The 26,721-nt window shown below is 43.4% G+C and overlaps 1 pseudogene across 1 annotated transcript; it reads left to right on the top strand.

Annotated features, from left to right (window-relative positions):
- Positions 1-1,765: 1,765 nt before the first annotated feature.
- LOC308422576 (E3 ubiquitin-protein ligase RNF4-like) lies at positions 1,766-6,911 on the top strand (annotated as a pseudogene). The gene is made up of 2 exons: positions 1,766-1,927; positions 6,320-6,911. The product of its transcript is annotated as an E3 ubiquitin-protein ligase RNF4-like (transcript).
- The last annotated feature ends 19,810 nt before the right edge of the window (positions 6,912-26,721 follow it).

Below are 26,721 nucleotides of genomic sequence, written 5' to 3'. Positions count from 1 at the left end.
TCTGGGGCACCATATCTCCTCTCTCTTTTGTTTTTGCTGTTTGAAATGCTCTATCTAGTGTTATAGTGGGGGTGACCTCTTATTTGTTCTCCAGTCTCCATTGACACACCAAGGTATTTCAAAATACATGTAGGGGAGACTTCGGGTTGTGATGAGCTCAGCTTATCCCTCCAACTCTGATTGCCACTCTCTTCTCTTTGCACCTGCATCTTCGCAATCCCGAAGTTATATCTTAAAAGGCTGTTAAGAAATCTAAATGAGAGTACATGGTTGAGTTGCATGAAGAGGGTTGCCACTCAGACCTTGGGTGTGGCTAGCAGAGGAAGCTTAGGTTATTTTGTGACAGAGAAATCATATAGCCCAGGCTGGCCTCAAACTCTATTATACAATCAAAGACAACTTTGAACAACTTCTTTTCTTTCTTTTTCTTAAGACAGGGTCTTGCTATATAGCCCTGGCTGACCTGAAACTTACTATATAGACCAGTTCAGCCTCACACTCACAGTTCCTCCTGTCTCTGTCTCTAAAGTGCTGGAATTAAACACATGGGCTACAATGCCCACTCCCGTAATCCCCTCTATGAAAGAAGGAGTGCTTGCCCATCATGCTTGATGCTCTGGGATCCTCAGCACCTAACAAACCATGGGGTATACCCACCTACAATCCCAGTACTCAGGAGATAGAAGCAAGATGGTTCTAAATTGGCTAGGTTTGGTGGTACACACTTTTAATCCTCTCCTGTGACAGGATTCAAGATTGCCCATCACTGACCCCTGTGCAGACAAACATTCCTACTTATACTTGTCCCTGCCTCTGTTTCATTTTGTATCAACCAGAGACAGTCAGGTATGCTTCCCTATTTTAATCGCAGGGGACACTTGACTTCTAGGAATCCTCTCTCCCCAGGATGGCACTCTTCAGCAAGACACACCTGGTGCCTTCTGTCCGTGACAAAGCTTTCCACTCATAACCTGACTGCCTTGCTCTAGAGAATAAAGTAACCCTTGGTATTTCTAATGTTGCTCCATGCATTTCAGTCTCTCTCTCTCTCTCTCTCTCTCTCTCTCTCTCTCTCTCTCTCTCTCTCTCTCTCTCTCTCTCTCTCTCTGTGTCTCTCTCTCTTTCTCTCTCTCTCTCTCTCTCTCTCTCTCTCTCTCTCTCTCTCTCTCTGATAATGGCTGCCCTGCTTGGGGGCCTTGGGACTGATTGATTCTGTTCCCCTCCTTCCTTCCTCTTCACCCTTGAATGGGATTTTCATGCCTGGCACATGGAAAAAATAACATAGAGAAGAGGCAGAACAGGGGATGAACATGAGAGCTAGAAGCAGCAGCAACAGCCTAGTATTAAGGTTCAGAATTGCTTTCACAAGTTGGGGCATTAGATTTGAACATACATCCACAGCCTCTGCCAGGGAATCCCCTCATCATCAAAATGGAACTGGTATAAGTACCATCTCAAGGAGCCACATGGGCCTTGAAGGACAATGTGGGTTATCACTGTTTACTGCACTGGGTCTTGGGGACAGTCTTTCATCCATGGCCTTCCAAGGACTAAGCCACAGCTTCAAGAAAGGGCTGAGCCTGGGAAAATCATTTTGAAAGTGGCTCCCAAGGCACAGTGGGTGCAGGTGAGGGAAGATCAATAGCATTCATCTGCCTACATCAGGGAAAGAAATCAGGGCAGGTAGCCAGGCTCTTGCTGCAGGTAAGAGATAAGGGGCCTCACAAATTGATAGTGGAGATGGAGGCTTAAGGAAGCAGAGTAGATGTGCTGTAACCGCAGCAAAGCCAAGAAGTCTGAGGTTCAAACTTGCATCAATGGCTGGACTACATATAAAACTGTGATTGATGTTCTGTCTTCCTCCAAAGACTCAGGCAAGTGTGGAGCCACAGAACAATACAGGGTAAAAAGTTTTGTTGAAGACCAGGTGAGTTCTCTTCTTCCCAAGCACTGGATATGACTGCCTGAGAAAGTATAGAAGCAGCAGATTCCTCTATAGAAGCTGCGGTTCAGCATCTCCCAACTGTTGGAAGGGTGTGAGATGTCAACAAAGCTGGAGCAAAGGGGATTCTCAGAAACTGCCTTTTGTGAAAAGGCACAGGCATAAGAGAAAGTTTTACTAGAGAACTTCCAGAAGATGTACGTAGAATGGCAGTGATAGAGAAAGATGAAGTATAAAGAACTTTTCCAGAAGTTTGCTGCTGCCAAGGGAAGAAAATAGATCAGTTGGGGCCTTACTCTCCACTCAAGAGTGAGGGTCCACCTGCCAACATACCACCTGAACATCCCATCTCATCTGAAGAGAGAGATTGTTCAGGTCAGGGAGTTCTGAGCAGCTATATGAGGGTGAGAAGGTCAGTCACTAATGTGGTGGTTTTGTCGTTCTTTAGAAGCTTTGTTATATTTGGTTTTGATTTTTTGTATATTTGTACATGTGTAGGACCATATATACCATGGCACATATGTGGAGGTCACAGAGTAATTCGCAGGAGTCAGTTCTCTGTCAATGATGTGGGTCCCAAGGATTGAACATAGGTTGTCAGACTTACCAACAAGCATGTCAACTGGTGAGACTGGAATGGTATTTGGAGCCAAGTCTTTGACCAGATTGTTTCTCCCTTTGGGGTGTGATTTTTTTTTTTTAAGATTTTTTTTAAGTATATGAATACCCTGTCACTGTCTTCAGACACACCAGAAGAGGTCATTGAATCACATTACAGATGGTTGTGAGCCACCATGTGGTTGCTGGGGAATTGAACTAAGGACCTTTGGAAGAGTAGTCAGTGCTCTTAACTACTGAGCCTTCTCTCCAGCCCTAGGGTCTGATTTGTTTTATGACATTGTTTAAAAAAATCCAATACTCACAAATAATATAAAATACCTTTATGTGACTCTAACCAATCAAGTGAAAATCTGTATTACAAGAACTTCAAGTCTCTGAAGGAAGAAGTTGAAAAAAATCTCAGAAGATAGAAAGATCTCCCATGTTCATGGATTGGCAGGATTAATATAGTAAAAATGACCATATTGCCGAAAGCAGTCTATAGATTCAATGCAATCCCCATCAAAGTTCCAACTCAATTCTTCATAGAATTAGAAAGAACAATTTGCAATTTTATTTGGGATAACAAAAAACCCAGGATAGTGAAAACTACTCTCAACAATAAAGAAAACTTCTGAGGGAATCAGGATCCCCAACTTCAACCTGTATTACAGAACAATAGTTATAAAAACTGTATGGTACTAGTACAGAGACAGGAAGGTAGATCAATGGAATAGAATTGAAGACCAAGAAATGAACCCACACACCTATGGTCTTTGACAAAGGAGCTAAAACCATCAGTGGGAGAGAAAAAAAGAGCATTTTCAACAAATGGTGCTGGTTCAACTAGCAGTCAGTATGTAAAAGACTGCAAATCAATCTGTTCTTATTGCCCTGTACAAAGCTCAAGTCCAAGTGGATCAAGGACCTCTCTATAAGACCAAATACATTGAAACTAATAGAAGAGAACGTGGGGATGAGCCTTGAACATATGGGCACTAGGAAATTTTTCCTGAACAGAACACCAATAGCTTATGCTATAAGATCAAGAAGACAAATAGGACCTCAGAAAATTGCAAAGCTTCTTTCTGTAAGGCATCAGGACAAAAAAACAACCAACAGATTGGGAAAAGATTTTTACCAATCCTATATCCAATAGAGGGCTAATATCCAATATATACAAAGAATTCAAGAAGTTAGACTCCAGAGAATCAAATAGTTCTATTTTAAATGGGGGAGGGGGCAGAACAAAACAAAGAATTCTCAACTGAGGAATATCAAATGGCTGAGAAGCATCTAAAGAAATGTTCAACCTCCTTAGTCAACCCTGAGATTCCACCTCACACCAGTCAGAATGGCTAAGATAAAAAACTCAGGTGATAACAGATGCTGGTGAGGATGTGGAGTAAGAGGAACATTTCTCCATTGTTGGTGGAATTGCAAGCTGGTACAACCACTCTGAAAATCAGTCTAGAGGTTCCTCAAAAAACTGGACATAGTACTACCTGAAGACCCAGCTATACCATTCCTGGGCATATACCCAAAAGATTCTCTAATATATAACAAGGACATATGCTCCACTATGTTCATAGCAGCCTTATTTATAATATCCAGAAGCTAAAAAGAACCCAGATGTCCTTCAGCAGAGGAATGAATACAGAAAATGTGGTACATATACACAGTGGAGTACTACTCAGCTATTGAAAACAATGGCTTCATGAAATTCTTAGGCAAATGGACACACATGGTATGCACTCACTAATAAGTAGATATTAGCCCAAAAGCCCACAATACAATTCACAGATCACATGAAGCTCAAGAAGAAAAACCAAAGTACAGATGCTTCAGTCCTTCTTAGAAGTAGGAACAAAAATATTTACAGGAGGAAATATGGAGACAAAGTTTGAAGCAGAGACTGAAGCAAAGGCCATCCAGAGACTGCCCCACCTGGAGATCCAGTCCATATACAGCGACCAAACTCAGACAATATTACTGATTCCAAGAAGTACATGCTGACAGGAACCTGATATAGCTGTCTCCTGAGAGGCTCTACTAGATCCTGACAAATACAAAGACGGATGCTCACAAGCCAACCATTGAACTGAGAATGAGGTCCCCAAAAGAGGAGTTAGAGAAAGGATTGAAGGAACTGAAAGGGTTTGCAACCCCATAAGAACAATAATACCAAACAACCAGAGTGCCCAGGGACCAAACCACTATCCAAAGAGTGCACATGGATGGATCTATGGCTCCAGCTGCATATGTAGCAGAAAATGGCCTTTCTGGGCATCAGTAGGAATAGAAGCCCTTGGTTCTGCCAAGGCTAGATGCCCTAGTGTATGTCAGGGCGGGAAGGTGGGGTGGGGTGGGTAGGTGGATGGAGGAGCACCCTCATAAAAGCAGGGGGAGGGGATAGGGGGTTTCTGGAGGGGAAACCAGGAAAGGGGATTACATTTTAAATGTAAATAAAAACATATCCATTTAAAAAAAAAAAAAAAGAAGAAAATCTAATACAGATACAAGGCTATGACAATATACACAGGCACTCCTCTCCCCATCTCTGACTCCCTTTCCTGGAGTCAACTGCTATTGACCCTCCCAGCTGCTTTTTGGTTTTGCCTCCACATTGCTTACTAATAGTAATTGTATTATTTCTCCCCTCATGCATACCACAAATCTCCATACACCCTCACTGCATAATACCTTATGCACTATACATATATATTTTACTTCTAGTGTCATTATGGTCCATAAATGTCCCAACTAAGACACTTAGGATGCTATAGTTACTTTTTCTTTGTTTGTACAATATTTTGTTTTTCCTGGAATTAACTATTGGATTGTTGTTGAAAGGAAAAGTGTTGTGTCAGGACCACCAAGATGGGGACAATCCAAGAGAGGAGAAATGCAGAACTTGTCAGGATTTTCAGAGGGTTCACAACAGACACTGTATTCCTGTAGTGTAGTCACCAAAAGTGAAAGGAAAACTTCCAATCAAACCAAACTGAACAAACTGGGCCTTGCTACCATCCAAGGGAGGCCATTGTAATCAATGAAGATTGTGGTGGGGTGCAGTCTCTTCAGTCCCATAGGATGGAACAGGGACACTTGATAGTCAATGTTTGTCATCTGCTAACCTGGGAACTGTTTAGGGCAGCAAGGTTTGGGGACTTACCAATCAGCTGCTGTTGGATGAAGAGATTGGACATCAGAAGGTTTGAATGTTTGAGAACTGGGTTATGGGATTAAAGGGTTCAATAGTCCAAATCCAAGTTACAAGACCATATAAAAGAAAAAGTATTGGCTCAGGACCCTTAAGATCAAGTTCTCAGCATAAAGGAGATTTATTTGCCCTAGAGGGACAGAGGATAGGGACAAAGACAGGAGATAGGGGACAAGGGAGAGGAGAAGGGAACAAGGGAGAGGGGAGGAAAGGGGAATGGGATGGGAAGAGGGGTATTTCCTTGAAAGGGGTCAATAAAAGACTGCCTATGCATAGAGGAGACAGATGTGGTACATAAGAAAATGGTAGTGGTTGAAGGGTGGGCCGGTGCTGGACAAGCCAAAGTGGGTCTTCGTGAGGTGGTGGAGTCTTGCTTGAGCTGGTCTCCTCAGCGGTTGCTGGAGTAGAATTTAGAAATAATGAACATCTAGTTGGCTCCAAATTGTAAACCACAGGATGAGTATTCAGTGGGCATGAGAGATTGAGAACGTTTTAGCACACCATAAACCTTGGTGTAGGATTAAAGCCAAAAAGCTTCTGTGGATTAAAACCAGAAAAGCACCATTAGTACAAGAAATCCTCAAAGAAAACTGCATGGTGGAACTGTAAATTCTAGACAAACCCAGAAGTGAACACGGGAAACAACTTTAATCCTGAAATATCCTTGGAAGCAGAACTCATAGAACTTGTGAAAACTGTTAGAGATATCATCATGGACCTCACCTGTGAATCTTTAGAGCCTGTGGTTGTGGACTTGACTCACAATGACCCTGTTGTGATTGTTGAAGAAAAAAGAAGGCCAAGGAGAAATGGAGGAGGTTGTGCCAAGACTATGCTGAAAGCTGTATGATGATCAGTGATGATGAGGAGCTGTCTAGAGACAAAGATGTGTACGTGACTACCCATACTCTTTAAAGCACCAAGGATGAAGGAGCTACTGGACCTAGGCCCTCAGGTACCATCAGTTAGCCAATCTGCATGGATGGATACTCGGAGATTGTGCAGAAAAGGGGTCTCATTGTTTCTACAGAATGTGGCCATGTCTTCTGTAGGCAGTGCCTTCGTGATTCCTTTAAAAATGCTAACACTTACCCAACTTGTAGGGAAAAGATCAACCATTAATGGTACCACCCCATTTATATATGAAATGTTCACAGCTGATCAAGATAGACCAATGGAAAACAACCAGGCTAGCTTTTCTGCATGGTATCTGCCTCCAATTTCCTGAGCTCAAACAGATATTCAAAAATCAATGTCTGATGTAAACTGGTCTTTTGTTTTCCAACCCCTTACATCCTTCTGTTGTCTCCAGTTTGATGCTATGGAGCATGATCCAGGGATGCTCCCAGATCAGATCAGCATCTCTGCCCCTCTGGGTGGTCTGAGCCCAGAGTAGAAAAAAGGAGTCAGGCATATTGGAGTTGAGCATTCTGGTTCCAGCCTCTTTATGGAGCTTACGTGTTGGCCAAGACATTTCCCTATTGGGAAAGTGTGCCCCAGCTCTTGTGGGTGCAGAACCTTCCCAAGGAACCTGCCAGTTAGCTATTCTGACTACCAAACAGTGACCTGGCCAGACAGTCCACCTAGCCCTAGGATACCAGTACATAAACTGCCCATGAAAAAGCCTAGCTGGTGGACTAAATTTTCTTTCCCATGAGAACAGAGGTGCCCTGTGATTCTGCAAATCAAGAGACTCTGCAGGGCAACTGTTTCCTAAGAACGAAAAAGTGCAATAAAACCCATTCTTCACCTGTTCTCCAGTTATCTGGAAGATGAAGCACTGCTAGTATCCTCAGTCCAGTGTTGCCTATGGGAGCAGTGCCCACCCCACCCCATCTCTATTCTCCAACTGTTCTCAGGAACCTACTCATGCTCCAAAGTTCTTTGCCTGGCACAGAGCATTCAAGGCTAATAGGACAAGCTAGTGTTTGAGTGTCCTCTTTTCTGCTAAGATGTGTCCTGTGTTGTCTACAGTGCCCTCCATCCCTCAGTTTTTCAGGTCCCACTGCCTAACGTCTGCCCAAGCATAGATACCAGGAGGTGGTAGCAGTAACAATGATCTTATCAGCTGTTCACTTACATGCTTTTGCCCAAGTTACTGTTGCCCATGTGTCAGAGGTGTTGCCCTACTCAACCTACCACTGTCCTGGCTTTCCCACACCCCTTGAATAGCTAGATATTTCCAAAGCTGCTCTTCTGGCCAGTTGAGCTTTGATTCTTTGAACTTTTGACTGCTCAGTATGTTTCAGTCAGCAAAGTGTGGTGCCTCTTCCTCTCAGTGGGACAACATAACAATCTCTGCTCCACCCTATATGTATGGGAGCCTCTGGTGCTCTCAGAGACAGCAAAGATGGTAAATTGCCCCTGGGGACACCAGGCACAGGATGGCTTGTAGAGAATAGGCCTTGAATGCCAGCCTGCCTCCACATTCACACCACTTTCTCAGAGGGCTTCAAGCCAAACCAATAGCTTTTTTGTGTGAAACATCTTTGAAGTGGGAAAGGGACCACTGGAGCTTTTCTAACAATACCTGACTTTCAGTTTACTGCTCTGAAGGAGCAGGGACTCAGTACAGAACTCACTTTGAATGGCTCTGAAGGAGTGTCCCTCCTCTATGTGAAAAGAAAATAGTTTTATTCTTCATTCTAACTTTTTATCTGTTTGACTTCAGTTATTCTGGATGAGAGTAATAAGTTTTTGTTTTTTTTTAACATGGACTCAGAGGGTAAGAGCATTAACTCATCATTGTGATGTGTGGTATGTGCCCTTCCCTTGGATGTCACAGCCATTGAGTTCCCTGTGGGTCTCATGGACTTGGTCTTGTTAGTTCTAATGATAGCCAGACTTCAAGGAGACAAGGTCACCATGCAGCCAGTTCACTGGTAAATATGGTGACACCCACTTAAAAATTAGTTTTCTCCTTAAGACAGTTTATGAGGTTGGTCATAAAAGTTCTATTACTTCATCCTAAATTAAATTGAGAAAAATGTGTTTAGTTCTTCTAGTCAGAAACTGCATTAATAGGAAAAGGTTGGCATAGAAAAAAATTTTCTTTCCTTTTCCCTTAATGTATATAGTTTGACTCTTTTCTTTGTTATATTTAAACGATGCTCATGGTATCAGTCTGTTTTAGACTAGTATTAAAGATAGAAATAAAACAATTTGAGTGAAAGAAAGGAAGGAATGAAGGAAGAAAAAAAGAAAGAAAGAAAGAAAGAAAGAAAGAAAGAAAGAAAGAAAGAAAGGAAGGAAGGAAAGAAGAAAATGGTAGTGTATAAAGGTTCACGGGGGAAATGCTGTGTTATAATGAGTTGTTTAATTTTAATTGGGCATGTTAATTAGGTGAGCCAAAGGGGCTTTTGATTGCTAGACATTAATACTTTGATAGCTAGACATTGGTAGTTAGCCTCAGGAGGAGGAATTGGCCAAATAAGGGAATAGTCCTTGGGGTCTAGCTTTAGGAATGTAATCTAACAGTTTATAGCAAGGCAGAGGGAATTGTGGAGAAGGGTAAGGCCTGACAGATCCATGTGCGCCATGGCCAAGCTGGTCAGAGGCCCTTCAATTGTTATTCAAATTAAAAAGTACTTTCCACTAATTGTTACACAGTAATTAAAACTCTATAAAACTTCTAGTTTTAGTTTGCTTTCAAAATATTCTAACAAAAGCCATCTTGAGGGAAGATAGGGCTTATCAGGCTTACAGAGTACAGTCCCTCATTAAGGAAAGTCAAGACAAGAATTCCTGGGGAGATGGGGGTGACTTCCAGGGAACAAAATACTAGAAAAGGAAAGTTGCAGAGATGGAAAGAAGCTTTGGGAATGAGAATGTAGTCAGCCAAGGAAAGTGAGGGCAGTTTGGGATTTCCTTTGTGTGTGCATTATGGTGGTGGCTTTCCAAGTGTGTGGAGTGTTCACAGTGCACCATTTTATCTCAGAAAATTTCATCTTTTAAACCTATTATATATATATATATATATATATATATTATATATATTATATATATATATTATATATATATAATATATATAATATATACCTATTATATATATATATTATATATATATATATAATATGTATACATGCTAGGCAAACACTCTACCACTGAGTTAAATCCCAGTCCAAGGAGTCTGACTTTTAAAATATAGGTTTTGGAGCAACAAGCCCTGCTCACAGAGTTCCTGAGGGTTAAGCTTAATCAGGACCCTTAATCAAAACTGAAAAGCCCTACAATTTATGTATCCAATATAACTCTTTCTCTAAAGTTTTCCAAGAGACAGACTTTAACAGATATCCAGAGGGGCCATCTTGAATTTCTCTGTACCATCTGATCTTGAGGCTAGTCAGATTTGACCAATGGACTCTCTGAGGGCCCTGGAGTAGCTTGTTTGATTCTGTATGGGGCTTCTCTGAGGAGGGAGTGGCTTCTCCCTTTGCACACATTGACTACAGTACTTTGTGACCCCAGAAATCAGCAAGAAAGGTTAACTTCCACAAGGAGCCAGACTAAAGCCCAGGGACACTGGGCTAGAAGGTTAAAGTCCTGATAGTCTCATCCTCCTTCACAGAGACTGATGCAGGGCAACATACCATAGTGGATTGAGAATGGTGTCCACTTCCCCTTGAACTTGCACAAGACCCCTCTAAGTCACTCTGAAGTTACTTTCACATGGCATGGGACAGGGGACTATATCAGGTAGTACAGAACCATCGTTGCCAGGGTTTGCCCTTGAAATCAGAGCAAGGTAGGGTATTTATATCAGTACACTCAGATGCTACCAAGCCCATCTCCATGAATGATAGCCCCCAAGGGAGCCATACATGGAACCCAAACCAGAAAAAAGAGGCCATTGTACAGGGCTGGCCTGTCTCGCTCTACCAGACTGGAATCTCAGGGCCATGCCTCTGCCTCACCTTATACCTAGGCTGCCAGCCTCCTGCCAGCTAATCAACTTCTAAAAATAGTACTAACTTGCAGCCAGAGTCAGATGACATTCTTTCCAGGCACCAACCCAGTGACAACTGAGTCTATTATGGCTTCCACTGCCTCCTGAAGGCAGGTAGCAGCAGTAGCCAGACAAGTGTTGTAAACTCAATCATGGGTCCTGGGAAATCTGCAATTTGAGTGGTAGACACTGGGCACTCTCTGGACCCCACACATCTTCTGAGGACAGGTATAGTAGGACCATGGTAGCACACTCTGGAGAGGAGCTGGCCTAATAAGGACTTTCAGATCCAGAAACAGTGAGATCCATGGCTCCTACAGCAAAGCAATTGAGAAATATCAGTGTAGACAAAAATAATCCATAAATATGGGTTGAGATGTAGGTCAATTGGTAGAGTGCTTGTTTAGCACCCATGATATCCTGAGGTCAGTCCCTAACACCACATAAACCAGATGTATTAGTGGCACATGTCTTTAAATCTAGCAATAATATGTGGAGGCAGGAGGATCAGGAATTCAAGGTCATCCACTGCTACATTGTAAGTTCATGGCTAGCCTGGGCTATATGAGACCTTAATTTAAAAAAAAATCTATAAATATGGCCTACCACATGTTCTTGTTGCTTTGGGTTTTTTGAGACAGGGTCTTTTTACATAGTCCTTGCTACTCACCATAGCTTCTCACTTTGTAGACTAGGCTGGCCCGGGACTCACAGAGATCAACCTGCCTCTGCCTCCTGAGTGATGGGATTAAAGGTATGTACCACCAAGCCTGGCTCCACTACATATTCTTTATTTTGCAAAAGAAATTACAAGCAATCTCACATCACGCATCCTAGAAACATTGTGTAAGTTTCTACCACTGTCCAGGTACTTCCCATAGGGGAACATGTAGGTGGTACAATATGGCCCCTTGCCCTAGACAAGACTTGAAAGAATTGTGCCCCCCACCATGCTTGGCAACTTGACTCCTTGTTTCAGTCTATTAGGGCAGTGTTGACAAACAGTTATAAACTGGATCTCCCAGAGAACAGAGTGGGCCTGTCATAGTCCCAGAAATTGGACTTCTATAATCAAGGTAACTCCTGAAGGGTGGCAAGGGTAGAGACAATAGAGGGAGAGTAAAGGAAAGAGAGGAGGAAGAGGGGAATTGCTTCTGAATATCTGTATTGGATTTGAAGGAAACCTACCAGACAACAGAACACTGGATAGCAAGCTCAGGCCAAGAATTCTTCAAAGTATAAAGGACACTACAAGATAGAAATGTCATCTTCCTATGAATCTCTGAATGGCTCTTCCTTCTAACCTCAGTCCAGCTGTCTCTAACTTGGCAAAGTTCTAATTCAGAAGGAGGTCCTTAGTCCCAGTGTAGCAATATCGAAGCCATTGAAGGCACAACAGAGATGTGCCTCTTGTCAGGAGATATTGAACTTGCCTCACCAGCATCTAGAAAGCTGGTCCTAAACCATCAGGAACCTTTGAATGGACTGTGGTTTCTGCTCCACTCCCATAGAGTTTTTAAGGTTTGCTTCTGACCCCCAAAGGACCCATGAGGTATGCTCCTATGAGAGCTTAAAGTCTCCAGCAAACCTTCTGCTTGCTCTGCCTTTAATAACTTTCAGGCAATCAAGGCTCCAGTCATCCAGCTGGCCACTAACTCAAACCACATACCTACCTATTGACCTCTAGATGACAGCTTACCTAAACTGCTGGTTTGTGGGTTTGATGCACATACTTGAAGGGACGTTCCTTGCCTTTACCTAAGTAGAAATGGTCACCACTCAATACAGTATGTGTGATTTTGAGACCCTGAGCACCTAGATGAAGGCATCTTTTCTCTTCACGGGGTCATTGCCTGCTCCTCTCTGTACTGGGCTGTGGGATGCATCTTCCATAGTCCTGCTGGCAGGAAACTTCCACCCACTGGGACAGTTCAGTGCTTTTTCTTACACACCAATTTGGAATTTGTGCCAGGCTGGGCCAGGGAGAGCAATTCCACTAAGCTCAGAGTTGGCCCACCTGGAGCCTATCATTTACCCGGGAATGCTTTACCATCAGAGCAAAAGACTTACAGGCTATTTGCTAGATATTCTCCTAGAAAGTTGGGATTGTTTGATTGTTTTTGAGACAGAGTCTCAGGTAGCCCAGGCTAGCCTTAAATTCACTGTGTAGCCAAGGATGATCTTGAACAGCTAATCTTCCTACTTTAGGTGTCAGGATTATAGGCCTGCTCTGTCACAACCAGCTTATGCAGTGCAGGGCTTAGTGCATATTAGACAAACACCACACCACCTGAGCCACATCACAGCCTTCCTGGAAGAGCTAATAATTTGTATTTTTAGGAAGAGGAAATGTCACCCTCCCCCCACCCCCAAGAGAACTCAAAAAGTCACAGGTTACAGGAGGAGCCCAACATCTCTGTCACATATCCTCCCTGTTACAGGAAGTGAAGTGCTGAGGTTAGAATGACTCAGAGGGTATCATGCTCACCCAACTTGCTAGAGGCCCTGGGTCTGATCACTGTCCTCCATAAACCAAGTATGGTTCCATTCTGCTCATGGGCAAAGGACTGAGAAACCAGTGCTGTGCTCTGTGGTGTTCTCCGTACTTACTCAACTAGTGGAGTTTGTCTTACCTGTAATATTAGTACTTAAGTGGAGGCAGGATGATCAGGAGTTCAAGGTTGTACTCAGCTACCTAGAAAGTTCAAGGAAAACCTGAGATATGTGAGACCACTAACAGAAAGACAAAGAAATAGGGAGGGAGGAAAGCAAGCAGGGAAGAGAGGTGATAGGTTTCAAACTACTACTTTAAACTCTCATTTTGGTTAACACTTCTCTTTGTACCTTTGTAGCTCTTGTCTGCTGCACCTGGTTCTTTTCTCTCCACATGACACAGCTCAGTCTGGTCATGGCCACTCTGGACTCTTCTAGATGTCCCTGCCTCTGGCTGTGCTCTCTCATATACCATACCTATAATAAACTTTCTCCTCCACCATACCTAGGATCAGTCATATTCTTTCCTTTTTTCTTTCTTTTCTTATTCATCTGGCTGTGTCCTTTCTTCTTATTTTTTTTGTTCATTCATTTAATCATTCATTCATTCAGGCGAGAAGAATACAGAGAGATGCTATTTCTAGAAGAAATAAATCCAAGGCTGGCAGGACACACTGCAGAAACCAGAATGAATTAGTCACATCCCTTTCTTTACTGGTGCTAATTTCATTTTCTTTTCAGGAATTGGATCATGTTGTGATCTTAGTCTCTTGGTTCAGGAGTAGACATGAGCTCCATCTGGCCAGTGAAAAATAAGAAGTTACTACATACTCGGGTCAAGGCAGGATGAAAAGGTGAAAAAGTAATGAGAAATAAAGATATTTCTCCTTTCTGTATTGGCTATTGTCTTTAGAGGATGTGAAGCCTGGAGATCTTGCAGCCATCTTTGCTACTATGAGGAAATCTAAAAAAATCCTATTCACTCAGTGACTGTCTCTAGACTTTGTGAAACATCACTTTAAGAAATTTCATAATCCTTTCCCCCAAGTAACATTGCTCTCTGCAAACAGGGCAATCCTGCTCACAGGCAGAGAGCCAGGAAACAAGCCTTGTACTCTGTACTCTGTACTTAAGTCAGAGTTTGGCTCAGAGGCCTTGGCATAACACCTTCACTCTATAGCATTGTCAATGAAAACTCTGCCTCTTGAGATTTCTTCCTCCTCATTCCCAGGAAGCCTAATCTTCTGTTTGTGAAATCACTCCCAGTTTCCATGGAGACTAGACACCTATAGTAGAGGTAAATTGCTAGATGGGTCTAGGGCTCAGCCCTGGAGCAGAGGGCAGAAAGGGCAGATTGGGCCCTTCCTAATGGCCTAATTGTTATCATTCTCTCACAGTGGTGTGCTTACTAATTTTTTCCAAAGGACAAGAGACAGACCTACCCCAGATCACCTTCTTTGTCTTAACAAGGCCTACCTCTCCCAACCCTGTATGTCTCAACTCCTAGGAACCTTCAGGACACTGCCAAGCTGTCCCCAGGGCAGAGGCAGGGCCTTTACTCAGCAGCCTTTAGACTGGCAAGGTAGAACCCACAGGGAAACGGCAGGAAGTCTCACCCTCTGAGCACATCAGACCTGAGAGAAGTTCTAGGTGGGCCAGGTAAGTTCCAGTTAACACACCAAGCAGATAGGCAGAAGCACTTGTGAAGCACCTATTGCATACAGTGACCATTCTTGCTTCAGCCCCTATTAGCCTCTCTGAAAATGGAAAAGATGCTGACATCTTTGGAAGAGCCATTATTCTGTCCACCATAGCAAACCCTGCCTGAGAACAGAGTCCAAAAGTAGGCTCAACTAACTTTACAGGAAAGGTGGTAGAGGTGCCTTCCTTAGAAGCCTAGACAAGCCACTTCCACACCAACATAGACTACTAGCATGGTTCAGCTGAAATTGAAGAGGAAAGGTTGTTCTCAACTAACTGGGTTGCCAGGAGACAATACAGCCCTCCCCTTGGCTTGTTTGGTTGTGGCTTGATGGTCTGTCACTATGACTATTTTCTTACAAAACAAACAAACAAAATAACCCCTCTTTTTTTGTGTTTGTGAGAAATATGTAAAACCATTCCTGAATGTGAGTATAGGCCTATGTGTGCCATGACACATGTGTGGAGGTCAGAGGTCAACCTTGGGTGTTGGTCCTCACTTTCTGCCTTGTTTGAGACAAGGTCCCCTCCTGTTGTTACATACACCCCAGGCTAGCTGTGTTAGAACTCAGATGCTCCTTCAGCCTGCCCTCAACAACTTAGCACCAGCAGACACTAGACCAGTTATCGCCTGCTGCTGCCACCCCTAGCTACATAATTTTCTATGCAGAACATGTACTCTTGAAAAGTTTCCTCCTAACATATGGCTCTCTCCTGCCTTGTTCTCTTTCTATGTCTTTCAGTCTCTCTGTCTGTCTGCCTGTCTCTTTGTCTCTAGCTCTCTCGTGTCCCTACTCTGAGGCGTCCTTTCTCTTCTCTCCCCACATCCTCATCTCACATCTCACCATGCCAGTAACCTTCTTGCATTAGATCTATTACATGGTGTGTTTTCTGTGTGGCACTCCTTGGCCCCAATCCACCAACATACTTCTGCTGCTAAATCCTAACTAGCTGGCTTAATGAGTTTCAAGGGATTCTCCTGTCTCCATGTCCCATCTCACCACAGAAAAACTAGGATTACAGATGCTTTCCCAGGCCTGTCTTCTCACAAGTTCTGGTGTATTCTTGTTCAGATACTTACATCTGAATAGCAAGCAATCAGCCTCCTCCCCCAACCACTGTGGCTCCCTTATGACTCTGGTTGTCATGCAGACTGAATCCTCATGCTGAAGGTCTGACTTCTTCCTTCTGAGTGGAAAGAGGTCCTGCCCTGAGTTAGATTCAGGGCCCTGCTACAACCACATCTGCTTCTTTTCACAGTCTGAGATTTAGAGCCTTTCAGTGCTGTGGGTAAACCTAGGCTTTCCAGGTAGGTAACAAGGACCCTTATCTCTGGGGAAAAGAGGCAGCTTGACTTCTTTTTTTCCCCATAGATTTATTTTTTTAAGATTTATTTGTTATATATAAATACACTATAGCTGTCTTCAGACACACTAGAAGTGGGCATCAGGTCTCATTACAGATGGTTGTGAGTCACCATGTGGTTGCTGGGATTTGAACTCAGGACCTCTGGAAGAGCAGTCAGTGCTCTTAACCACTGAGCCATCTCTCCAGCCCTGGCATCTTGAGTTCTGTCACACTGAATAACCCACATATTTACTGAGCTCTGCTCTCTAACCCAGAGAAAGTCTGACTCTGGTTACCTGTGGCCCTCCTCCCCTGCCTTACTATGTAGCACAGGTCACCTATTAGCTCAATATGCTTCTTCTGGAAGCAAATCCTCCTTTTACCTCAGAAATCTTTAAAAGACACTTTTATGTCATGAGGAGCTGAAATACTTGACAGGCTCTTATTAGCCAGCTGGTGGCATTAGTATGGCTCTTGCCTGAAGGGCTTTCTTCGGCTTCTTTCTGTAACCACCTGCTCCTTTCCTTTCCTAACGCCTAACAGGTACAGCCTATGGAGCGGCTCTTTGAGCTACAGGGACAGAGATTTCAAGGGAATCTCAGAGATCTGTGGCTGCACCTTCATTGGGCCTTGTTTCATGGATTCTCATCGTATATACCAAATGCCAAGCTTGGCTCCCAGACTGGATACAGAGAGAAGAGAGGCAGCAGCCACTGTGCCTTGCCCAATTTCCAGTCCCAGTGCAGAAAGACCACGGTGAAACTTAGACTCCAGATAGGTCCAGTTCACTTTTGGCTTTGGGAGAATGGGTTCACAATACTCCCCACACACCTTCTCATTCCCAATGAGTAAGACCAGCTCATGTGGACTGAATGCCTATACCTGACTCTGTCCTTACTGTCCATCCACGTTCTTTGCTCAGCCTCACACTTCTTTCCTCTTTCTCCTTTCCCCCAACACCCCCAATTCTCTAGCCCATTGTATGTAGATATACCTGGGAAATTGCAGAGAGAAACAAGAGTCTTCCCCAGTGAGAGGTACCAACCATGATGAGACTTTCTTTGCCTATTGGGGAGATACCTCATGGGTTAGGCCCTTTGTGCAGAGACAAGAAACTTTGGCCATGTTTTTCCAGGCATTGGATAAGGTGATAGTGGCCTGGGGGCAGAGGCAGTAGAGGAGGTAAGGAGTGAGTGGAACACAGAAATAGAAGGATAGACAGGGTTGGGGGTGGGTCCCAGATAGTCAGACCCCTGGATGAGGCCCTGACTGCCTACAGAGCTTAGAACCTGAAAGCTTGAGGACCACTTATAGACCATGTTTACTGTAGAGAGAAAGGCTGAGGAAGGCTGAATACAGGAGGCCAGAGACTGCAGCCTCCTAGAGCACTCCCCAAGATGAGAGGAGTAGGGTCTGGTGCTGGATTCAGAAAGATCAAGATAGAACCAGTGGCTTGGTTAGATGTGGGGAGATGAGAGGTGTGAGGAAGAACAGCTGCCTTATCACCACTCAGATTAATGACAGAGGGAGGGGAAAAGTCAGAGCCTCACTATAGGTGTCAAAGGACAGAGTCCTCTCCATTCTGCTGCTTGATTTGGGGCCTCTGAGGCTCCTGAGATCAACAGTATAAGTAAACTCTGATCTACATTTTAGCCTCGTGAAGGAGTCTCCAAGAACAACAGTCAGTTACAGGCTTTCTTTCTTTCTTTTTAAGTTACATTATTTACTTATTATTTTTATGTCACACACAAAATAATTAAATGTAAAAGAAAATTGGACAAGATCCCCCTCCCCACACACACAAACACACTTTATCTAACAGGGTAAATTTAAATTAGGACCCAAAGTCCATCAGAGCCATTTGCACTGGGTTACACAAGAAGGGAATTCAAGTCTGGGGACTGGGGCAGGAAGCCAAGTCTCCTCAGTGCCTTCCAGCTCTGAGGATCTTTAATTCAACTTTGTCCTGGGGCTGGGGAATGACATGCCTACATCCGGCTTTGCTTAACCTTGAGGGTGGCAGGGCTTGCAGAGCCGGAGGACTGGGTAACCCTCTGCTTCCCAGAACTAAGATACTCTGCTCTCTTTGGGGCTGCTCAGCCCTCAGACCTCTTCATTGTTGCTCCACCACTGGTCGTCTACAAACTATTTGGGACCCAGAGAAAGGAGCAGTTTCCTTTCCACATCTCTCAGCCCAAGCTCCCTCTGCCTCAGAGGAAAATCCCAGTCCTTACCAAAAGCTGACACCAACCTCACCAGTTAATCCAGATTAATAGGAGGAGGCTGGTGATCCCTCAGGCTAGGAGACACACCCTGAACCAGTGGCTAACCAGAGAGCAGCCCATGTGCCAGATGTTTGTCTTCACATCAGCCACCCCAACCTCACCTGATCCTGCCACACCCTCTGTGGTCAGCACTAGCCAGACACCAAGCCTGTGGGAGCCACATTGCATTTAGCTGAGCCGTGTGGGGCTGCATATGCTGGATGTCTACTCTGGACTCTGGGTTTTGCCTAGCACAGGCCACTTCATGATCTTAGCCTCCTGTTTTAGGGCTCAGTGAAGAACTATAAGTCTCTTCAAGCTAGGGATGGTCACCACACAGCATCTCCCAGCTGTTTCTGCCAGTGGTTGCTATGGTAATTTCAAGCAGTTCCCACAATTTGCCATTTTGTGAGAAACCCCTCCTGTTCCCAGTGGACTTAGCTTTACCAGTGGCAGAGCTGCCTCTGAAAGGCAGCTAAGGCCCTCCCCAATAACAGTTACAGCATCCATGAGCATAAACCCAGAGATAAGCTTATTTAGGGAGAACTCCTAATTCAGGAACATTTTAAAATCATGTTCTTGAACATAAAAGATACAAGAAAGTCAGAAGACAAAGAAAAAGAGGCTATTCTTACTTAGTTAGACATTGGGATGCATGCCTGAAACCCCTAACTTAAGAGGTAGGGTCAAAAGATCATTCTTCAGCCTGGGCTAAATGAGACCTTGTCAAAACAAAACAAGACAAAAACCAAGTAATTCTCAGTATCACTGTTCATAAATAATAAGGTATAAGCATAATTATAAAAGCTTACAAGGTATTCATCAACCAATGCATAAAAATGCATAAAAAAAACCTCTCATAATATCTGGAATTTCAGGATGCAATAGTTAGAAGATATTCATACTAAAAAATTATAAATGCAAGCCAGTTATGGTTTGGTTCATAGCTATAATCCAGTAGACAGAAACATGAGGATCTCTGAGTTGGAGGCCAGTCCGATCTACATAGTGAGTTCCAGCTAGCTAGGACTACATAACATCCTGCCTCAAAGATGAATAAATAAACAAGTAATAATATATAGGCATGTCGTGGTGGCTTAACATGAGGCAGGTATAGGCTTGTGGATTGGTTACCAGTTTGAGGGCAGCCTAGGGTACATAGTAAATCCCGATTCTATCTCAAAAAATATACTAAAATTCAAGTTATATAACAGATAATTCATTCAGTATTTAGGACATGCACTAAAAATGGATTCAATTCTGGAATTCACAGGTAACTGGTCGTCTTGTATTATATTATATATTATATATTATATTTAAACAAAACCTTGGCTCATCCATAGTCAAAATACAACCTGCCTCTATTGTAGCCCTGGTCTCACCCCGAGTGGGAGATGCTAATTCATCTCTCTAACGCCACAATTTCCCCTCATTCTCCTGCAGCAGTTACTGTTTGGGAGGGGAATTGTTTTTGTTTCTTTGTGTGTTGTTGATGTTGTTTTGATGGGTTTCACTAGGTAGCCCTGGTTAGCCTGGAACTTGCTATGTAGACCAGGTTAGAATTAAACTCATGGTGATCTGCCTGGCTTCTTCCTCCTGAGTGTTGTGATCAAAGCAGTGCACCATCATGCCTGGCCAGTTAGTTCTTGAAGTTATCAGAGATAAGATAGAAATAGGACAAATCCAGGGTTTTCACTATATCATATCATATCAATCATATCATATTATATATATGTATATATTATACTATATATAGTATATTATGGCCTTATGTTTCTGGAAGGGGTGTGGTAGAGGTAGAACATCCTTTTAGAGAATTCTGTGCATTCTTGTAGGAGCTATCCAGTCTGGTACTTTGCAAGTAGCTGACTGGTTACACTGGCTAGTAATCAGGTAGGGTCATCCTGCAATTTCCTTGGCTAAACCTGCTATACAGCTTTCTCAACCAAGTGATGCCTAGTTATGGTCCCACCACAGGACATAGGCACCTGTTCACAGATGTATTAAGACATCCAACAAGAGTTATATAGAGAACACTAAAGTTTTATGATGTCCCAGGAGATGTTCTTTAGTAGAAGTAGACTCAGAGGTAGTAAGAAAAACAGAGAGGGAAGCCATGTTATAGAAGGAGTTGGGGGTTGAGCAAGACCCAGGTTTTCTATCCAGGAGCTGGGGGCTTAGTGCCATTATCAGATAGAAAAGTCCAGGCAGGGCTAGGGGATGCAGTGGGATAGTTTTAACTTCACAACTGACAATGATGTAGGACCCTGAACATATGGCATAATTCCCCCACAGCCCCACATTCAGACTCAGTCCCTCCATTACCAAGTTCTTTGGCTATAGGTCTGCATTAAAGACCTGGAAGAAGCAAAAGCCAGGGAGTCTATATCTGTTCAGGCCAGGATCAGAGCATACAAGTGCTTCAGAGAATGCTGGACTCTCCATATTCTTTGAGAACAGAATGTGTACATCCTCTGAGAAGCTGTTCACCCTGGCTGTCATCCTATTCTCCCTGCTAGTTTTCCTTGAATGGTAAGAGGTTGCAGGTCTCCCCAGTCTCCAAGACAAAGGACAGTCTACTTCAAGGACAATGAGATGGATACACCCAGAACACAAGGCCCCCACCCAGTGAAGATTGGCTGGTGATGATTTCCGGTAGCAGGTCCCAACAAGCTGCAGCTGGCTTTGAGAAATGAAGGAAAATATTCTTGGCAGCCTAGGAAGGCACAGCCTCTGCTCTAACCCTTACCTCCTGAATGAGGCCCAGCCCTATGTAGGAACTGGTACTGCCTGCATTCTAAGAAGAGTGTTACAGCCAGACCCTCTGGGCTCCCCTGAATGTTAAGTAGTGTCCACAATGCTTGCTCAACTCAAAATGGGTCAGAAGCATAGTTGGGGAGATGAGGGACTAGGACTCTGCCAGCTCCCCCCATCCCTTGTGCTGGTTAGTTTTTGTCAATTTGATACAAGTGAGGGTTATCTAAAAAGAGAAAAATTCTATTGAGTTTTGCCTTGGCTTCTTGAGATGATGACAGTAACCTGCAAGCCAAAAAAAAAAAAAAAAAAAAAAAAAAACCTTTCTCCTTAAGTTGATATTGGTCACCACAACAATAGAAAACAAACTGAGACATTCTGTCATGGTCTACATCTCCTCTTCCTCAGTGTTCAGCATCAATCGTGACCAAGTGAGCTTGGTCAGAACAATAGGGTCAGGCCTGGCCAGCTGCTCTGCTCTGTGCTCTCCTGACTCCAGAGGCATCCTGGTGATAGAGGTGCATGAAAGGAGACAAATTTGTTTGCCTTTCTAGGTTGGGCAACATCCACCAGGCCAGCCACAGGCAGTTACTGAAAGCAGACCTCAGTCACCTTCCAGACCAGCACATTCGCCCACACATGAAGCAGCTAAGGCCTAGGAGCAAGATCAAGGTGGGATCCACCCAGGGTCAGAGGCCTCTACATCCTCTAGAGGCTAAATGGGAGATTGGGTGGAGGGAGCCAAGCAGGAGAAACAAGCTCCTCAGAGTAGCTCTGCCCAGTTACTCAGACAAGGAAACACAGGAAACATGGAATGTTCTCACTGGGGCCCAAAGCAATGGGCAGGGATGATCTCAGAACACCACCTCCCCATCTCTGGGAAGCTACTGGTCCTTCTGAGGACTGGTTGAATGGAAAGAAGTCAGGTGTGAAGTAGTGAGAAAGCCAATTGTTAAGTGCTAAGTTGGGGCAACTTTGCATGCTCACCAAGTTCGTTTGTCTCACTTCTGTGTATCTTCCTTCTCTGCCTCAGAAAGCTACCAGAACACCGGTCTACTCACTGGCACCCGGGGAATTGAAGACACGGTGTTACAGAAGCCCATCCTAAAACTCCAGGCCACTACCATAAAAGTGAAAGCACTAGTCAGTTTCTGTGATTCTGAAAAAGGCCCCCTACTGTTGTCAGACTCTCTTGTCCCCGTTTCTGTGCTGTACCCCACAGAGACCCTCCTGCCTGTACACAAGTTGAGGCAATTTTTTCCATGTTGTCTTTTTAAAATTAACACGGTAAAAATGATACAGTGTGAAAACTGAAAGGTTCATATGGAGGAAATAAACTTTAACAGCTTCTCTGTCCCATCCCCCACCCCCCTATCACAACCCCAGCCAGGGTCCATCTGAGGCCTGGTTTCCAGTGCTTACCAATTTCATGTTCTCTCTACCCTTCACTTTTTCTGCTAAAGACTGAATTCCTAGCTGTACAGGATGCAGATCTACCTCTTACACAACAGCCCCACTCACACCCACAGGGCTATTATGGTTATGTCACTGGAATCCAAATTCACTGTTAAGGCATCATTATGACTAGGTCACGGTTATTAGACCCACCCCTTGTTGGTGATTTGGTGAGACACTGCAGAAATGTTCATTTTTGGCAGTCACATTCCCTTGCCACACTGCTGGACAATTGATGACACCAGAATCCTTACAAGTGACTATTAGCAGACAAGGAGGAAAGGGGACAAAACTCCAGGGTGGGAAGTAAAGGAATGAAGCTGATTGTGACTGATACCAGCTGCCCTCAACTGAAATGAGGACCATGCTACACTCAGTAAGAAGGGATGCAAGTGGAATCATTCAGACAGCAGAGGAAAGCAAGGCCCATGTAATACAGTTGTTATTGTAGTACTGAAGGGCTACTCCTGGAGGAAAATATCCCACCCACCAGCAAAGGGGGATGACCTAAACATGTATCCCTGCCTGTGCTGTGGAGAAATCCAAATACCCTTGAGATGCACCATGCCAAGTCTCTGTGTTCTTGGCTCTTGCCATTTAGAATCCTTCTACCTCTGTGGCACAGAACCCACAGAACCCTGAAAAGAGCATAAAACCAATCAGTTTGGCAGCCCAGCTGTGGATCTCACAAAAAAAAAAAAAAAAAAAAAAAAAAAAAAAAAAAAAATCCCTCCCAGGCATAAAAGATTCACACAGATAGAACAATATTGATAATGTGTTCACAGCCCATAAAGATAAAACAGACAGAAAAGTAACCTACCAGCAGATCCAACAAACCAAAAAATTAATTGCCTGAGAACCTTAGGTAGTAGTGTAGGCAGATGATGGCTTTAAGGAAGTGTATACCTGTTTAAATTATTACAGTGGCAAAAAGGGAAATGAGCTCCAGAGAGTATTGTTAAAAGCAAGATAGATTTGGAGAGAATGGTTATCCATTCTCGTTTGAAAACAAGAAATGAAGCACATGAAATATAAATCTTAGCACATCTGTTAATGACAGAATACATGCAGCCTCATTTACAGTAGGGCCAAGGTAGCTCAGCAACCAGAATGTAAAGTCCCTGTTGAGACAGAGACCACAGGCTGGAGCACAAGGACCAGAAAGTAGGACTAAGAACAGCAAGACCAGATTCAAAGGAGTTCTGGCTGAAAATCATTTTCTTTAGAATGTTGAAGGTGATGATCTCTTATTCCTGGCTTTTGGGTTGTTCTGGAAGGCAGATACATTGTATTCCTGTGTTAACACCCTCCCAGGAGCATCAGGATCAGCATCCACAAGGCAATGCATTGAGAGGGTGTTCTCACTTGCTTTAACCTTCAGCTTAGGGAGCAATCTCCTTTCTGCAATTCCCATATTGTAGATATTTTGCATTCTAACATAACTCATTTTCTTCATCTTCCCTCTCCAAAATTCTACTTTTTCTGCTTATATTTTCTGTGATAAATTCTTTTTGAAAAATCAATTATGATCATTATTGTTATTGTTGTTGTTGATGATGATGGAATAGATCATAACCTCCAGTTATGAACTAAATTCTTTCTCCCATAAATTGCTTTGTGTACTTTATCATAGCAAATGAAAAGGAAGCCACGACACTGTGAAGCCTCTTTCTACCACCATCAGTGAAAGCATCTTCCATTTCTTCCCCAGATGCAGCTCTCTTCCTACCTCCCATCTCCATTCTCAGCCAGCTTCTTTTACCTGTGACTCCTCCATTCACCTTCTCCATCTTTTTAGGATGCCATTGATAGCCCCAGCATCACCCCCATCTACATTTCTTAATTTGACCTTTTCTAGCAGTAAGATGGGGTACTTGCTTGTCCCTCTCAGTGCAGAGAATACAGGATTCCTTTTATAACCTTCCGGAAAGATGGAAAACAGAAGTGTGAGGAAGGACAACTCAGCCTGTAGTCCATGAAGGAGGCTCACTGTCCTTTTCTGCAAGGGCCACCTCTCACCAACCACACCTGTCATACCAGCCACACCTGCAGCCTCAGCTGCCACTTCACAGAACCTTGTTTTTCCAGCTGTTCCTAGTAGTGACTCCAGGAGGAAGAGGAGCTGAAGCTATGAAAAGGAGACCATGAAGAGACCTCACTTTTCTGGGTTGCCACAGAGAAAAGCCTCGCTGATGACTCCAGGCTCTGTTCCAACATCTTCAGACATTACAATGTGAAACTGTGGAGGGGGCTCTTCTCCCTTCACCTGAAATTGCACTTAGGGTCAGCTCACACTGTGGGGATCTTTCAAGAGTTAGCATAGCAATGGGTTTATACCTTTCATTACATGTAAGCTCTGTGACAATGAGCAGAGAAAATACCCACCTGCAGCCTTCTCCGTCTTTCACCTTAATCTAGCACCAGAAGGGCTTTTTCAAGGAAGCTTTGTTCAAGCTTTCTTGCTTAGTGTGCAGATACGTTTACATGATAACAATGGTCTTTGGGCAGGGAACAACTCACAGCTTACTGCCTTCATGGTGATCCAGCAAGCTCTACAATGTTTTCACTTCCAGAACTGCAGTGGAGTATGAGGACTGTTCATCATAGCAATCCCTGTTTATGCCACCCCTTCAAACAGAATTCTGTGACTGCAGTCACTGAGTGTGTGTGTGTCTATGCTAAGTGTAGTTTATAAGTCTATGTGTATGTTGAGGGGGGGTAATGTGAGTGATGTATGTATATGTGGTATATATGGTATAAGGTGTGTGTATATGTGGTCTTTGTATATGGTGTATTGTGGGGGTGTATGTGTGGTATGGATTATGTGTGTGATGTGCATGTACAAAGTGTACATGTATGTATAATATATTATGTGTGCATACAGTATGCTATTTATGTAGTTTATGTATGATATGTTGCAAATGTATTATATAATCTGTGTGGTGCTTGCACATGAGCATGGATGTGTGTGTGCACATGTAGAGGATAGAGCAGGTAGTGGCTAAGAAAAGGATAGTTAGGAAAACGAAGAATTAAATTTAAATGAATGAGAAATCCAGTCAATGTGAAATTATAATTGATATAATCTGATAGTATTCCAGATGTAAAGTTAACATGAGAATAGTAAATAATTTAAAAATGCAAACATTGATGCTAGAAGCTCCTCCCCACCAGATCTGGTAAATCTAAGAAAGACTAATGACCTAGAGCCATCCTCTGCTTCCTGAATCTCCCAGGCCCTGTGCTGTATCATATGAAACATCTCTCAACCCCATGTGACTGCCTCTGGTTTTCAAGAAACATATGGTTAAAGCTTATGGATAAGAAATAACAGTCTATGAATTCCAAAAGTAGGTGAGTCCTTTATTGACATCAAACAGATCTCCTATGGTCTCTGTGTTTTACACAAGAGGTGGAGACAGTGAAGACAAATTGAGGCATATTAAAACATAGCCAGCTCCACTACTTCCTGTCATGAAAAAGAATTCTGTCCATGACTCATGTCAAAGTACACAGTACATTAATATCATTTTCTGTGCCACACACCATGCTACAGCATGTGTTTGTACTCAGGTAATTTCTACAGTGACAATGTTCAGAACACAAATGGGGAAGGTACAACAAAGGCTATCAAAACTGACTCCTCAGAGTATGACTACCTCCAATGGCTACTTCTGGCCACATTCATCTGCTGTGGCTGGAACATAGCAGAAGTCACCACAGGGCAAGTCAGCAATGCCCTTGGCACAAACCATCACTTCACCAAAAGAGCCTGAAAGAGTGAATTGTTTGACTAAACAATTTTTAGTATAAAACCCATTTACAAAGAAATTTCCTGTTTTATATATATATATATATATATATATATATATTATATATATCTGATGTTTTAGGTGAGAACTCAGCAGGGAAAGTGGGGGAAGAGGTGTAGTTACCTAGACATCAAAACTAAAAACAACAGAAAACAAATGAAACAGTGTTTTCATGCTGGTAAGGC

The sequence above is a fragment of the Micromys minutus genome, assembly GCF_963924665.1.
Source record: "Micromys minutus genome assembly, chromosome: 7".
NCBI classification, from domain to species: Eukaryota; Metazoa; Chordata; class Mammalia; order Rodentia; family Muridae; genus Micromys; species Micromys minutus.
The sequence above is the reverse complement of the archived record's forward strand: the minus strand, read 5'-3'. Positions and strand labels throughout refer to the sequence as shown.